A 3,433-nucleotide genomic window follows, 5' to 3' on the forward strand; every position below is an offset into this window, starting at 1 on the left:
TGGGTATGTGGACTTAGCTGCCAGAAGAGATAGTTGCGGCAGGTACTATAACAGCGTTTGGACAGGTACATGGATAGGAAAAGTGTAGAGGCATATGGGCCTAATGCAGGCTCATGGGACTGGCTTAGAGGTGGCTTCTTGGCCAGCATGGACAAGACGAGCCCATGGGCCTATTTCCATTCTGTATGACTCTATGAATGTCATCTTCCTCGTAGTTGTTTCTCAATAGACAATAGGTGCAGGAGTAGGCTATTCGGCCCTTCGAGCCAGCACCGCCATTCAATGTGATCATGGCTGATCATCCCCAATCAGTACCCCATTCCTGCCCTCTCCCATATCCCCTGACTCCGCTATTTTTAAGAGCCCTATCTAGCTCTCTGTTGAAAGTATCCAGAGAACCTGCCCCCACCGCCCTCTGAGGCAGAGAATGCCACAGACTCTCCACTCTCTGTGTGAAAAAGTGTTTCCTCGTCTCTGTTCTAAATGGCTTACCCCTTATTCTTAAACTGTGGTCCCTGGTTCTGGACTCCCCCAACATCGGGAACATGTTTCCTGCCTCTAGTGTGTCCAAGCCCTTAACAATCTTATATGTTTTCCTTGCGTGTGATTCCCTTTTATGGCTGTCTGCAGCCGCTTCTCTTTCCTTAGCACTCAAAAACTATTCCATTGACAGTGAAGCTGTTAATAAAACGGACTCCCCTCCCCAATCTTTACACATCCCCAATCCTTTCGATTCATCACTTTAATTTCATATTTCATGTATTTTGTGTTCTATGACTGTTGTCAGATTAATTTCCTTCCTGGTATAAATACTATCGTATCGTATGGTATTATACTGGAAGTGGTGGTGTTATATTGTATGAGGTGTATTTGAAATGTTCGTCACAGACCAGCATTAGGAAGTGGTGGTTATGAGGCTGCAATAGGATGTCTGTGGGAATGTGTGGGTAGGGAGGGTTCACATTTTTTAAAAGTAAACCAGTAAACTTAAGACTATCATTCAAAAGTAAAAATGCAAGGCAATGCAATGAATTAAATATTCCAGGTAAAAGTTCCGAGATTAGACTCGGAATGAAAGATCCTACTTTCTGTTGCATCTTTCACAATCTCGGGTCATTCCAGGGTGTCTTAAACCCAATGAATTGCACCTGAAGTGCAATCACTATGTTCGTGAATGAAGCACAATGCAAGTACGACCCACTCAATATTTATGTTTTTTTCGGGGATAAATAGTGGCTGGGACAGCTGGGAGAATTGCTCTACTCCCCTTCAAAATCGTCATCTTCAAGCCATTCACCTGAACAGTCTCGATCTCTATTTAGCATCTCATTTCTCTGACAGTTTGTTGGGAATATCACCTTTTAAATCTCTGGTGTGAGACATGAACTCATGACCTTCTCATTCAGAATGGGAAAGAAACTTGGCTGACTACAAATTGGCTGTCGTTGTGATGACAAACGAATTAGTCATGCCCTTGACGACAGACTGATCAATCACTTTATTCCTTGCTCAGCAACTGGCAGTGATAATTAAAAGCACGCTGTTCGATCAACATTGCTGTAGTCTGTAATTGTGTCTCATCCTTGTCCCACGTGCTCTCTTTCAACTGATTACAGCCACAAAATCTGCAATTAATCAATTCAGCAATTGATGTGATAGTGTTTTAGTACGTGGGAATCATTCATTTACAGGGTTCTCTCCGTTAACACTAAATGTTTTTAGAATTGCTTTCTAATATTACTCATTGAAGGTGAAATGTTTGAGAGTGTTCGAGCCTTTCGTTCTGCACGGCTAACAAATTGAAGTGAATACAGCTGACGGAAATTAATGGTGAAACTCTCGGAAGGATGAGTCAGTTACTATTATTCACAGGAAAAGAACAGGAGCAATATAATGGCATCATGAGTTCTTAGAAGAAGGTGGTAATTTCTTCAACATTATTGCATTACAGGTACAAGGTAAAATAGATTAGAATCAATTTGTTACAACGGTAGATTCTAGAAGTCAGCAAAGGTTAGCTCAGTCCAGTGGATTATTTTTTCACTAAATATTACTGTTATGGCAGGATAAGTAATAATGGCATTATTACTTTTGGCCTTGTAAGTGTCCCAGTGTTCTAGGTAGAAGAAGCATTATCGGGTACATTTACAGCAAGATAAGATAGCTGAAATTGATGACCAATAGATCGGTTAAATAGGGGAGAGAGGAAGTGCAGAAACCAACTGGCACATTGCAAAACTCCATGAAGCAAGAGAGGTGGAATAAAAGAAACAGTTGACTATTTTTATGTTGTTTGAAGTCTGAATGTTGATCTGGAAAATGTCCATGCACTTCAAAAGAGTACTGGAATCTTTAATGTCCACCTGAAAATGCTTGTCACATCGATTAACACCTGCAACTATGCAGCGATTCATCGGTTTTCATTCTGGTTACAGCTAGTTAGCATACTCGAGATTCCAGAATGAACTTAAACCCACAGCTTTCTGAGCTCTAGCTATTATGCAAGTATAGGAACTTAAGTTACATTGTTAGTTTGGAGAGGAATGAAGAAGAATTTGATCATTTAAGTGGATGGGGGAAAATTAGAATGTGTTTATGTTTAAGATGCCAGAAAGGTATAAGGCCATATCAAGTGATCTGATCTCATATTTACTGTACCTAATCCATATTCTCTATATCACCTACACTGTGTAACCTTGTCTGTCCCAGTCCTTTCTTTAGCTAATCTGCAGCTGGTCCTTATATTGCTTATTTTCATGCAGATCACCTAGCATTCTTTGTTAATTGGAGATCATCCAAAACAGTGTCTTGATTTTTATCCAAAACAATTTAATTATGAGCCCCTCTGCTGCTGACTTAGATTGGCATTTAGTCCAACAAAGTGTTAATTGTAAATTTCTCCCTCTTCATTTCAAACTTTTCTGCATCCTTGCCGCCCCTTACCTATTTTTGCAACCACCTCCGGTTGTGTAGCCCTCAAATTTCTGTACTTCCTCAATTTCATGAACATCCCTAATTCATTGCTTCATTATTCAGCCTCTAAGACCAAGTTCAAGTGTTTCCTCTCTCAACTTCATGATCTTGCTTCTTTTTTTTTTTATAAACCTTAAAAACCAATCCTATTGACCAAGCTTTTCATTGTGTTGCAGTGTCATTTTGTTTGATAACTGCTATGAGTAGCCTTTGGACAGCTTATAATATTAGAGGGACTACTTAAACACCCGATACAGTGGCTCAGTTATGGTCGGGTAGTTGCTCCAAAGTAAAGAACAATGAAAATGACTAGTATGAGCACATACGCTTGCGATTTCACTTAAAAAAAAAAAAAAATTCTCCAAAAATCTTTCTTATGGAGCATTCACAGCTTGAGCAGAAAACAAATCCATTCTCGATTCAGTTGTCATGGTGCAAATGTTGCAATGTTTCACAATAA

Source organism: Amblyraja radiata, chromosome 32 (genome assembly GCF_010909765.2).
Source record: "Amblyraja radiata isolate CabotCenter1 chromosome 32, sAmbRad1.1.pri, whole genome shotgun sequence".
Taxonomy (NCBI): domain Eukaryota; kingdom Metazoa; phylum Chordata; class Chondrichthyes; order Rajiformes; family Rajidae; genus Amblyraja; species Amblyraja radiata.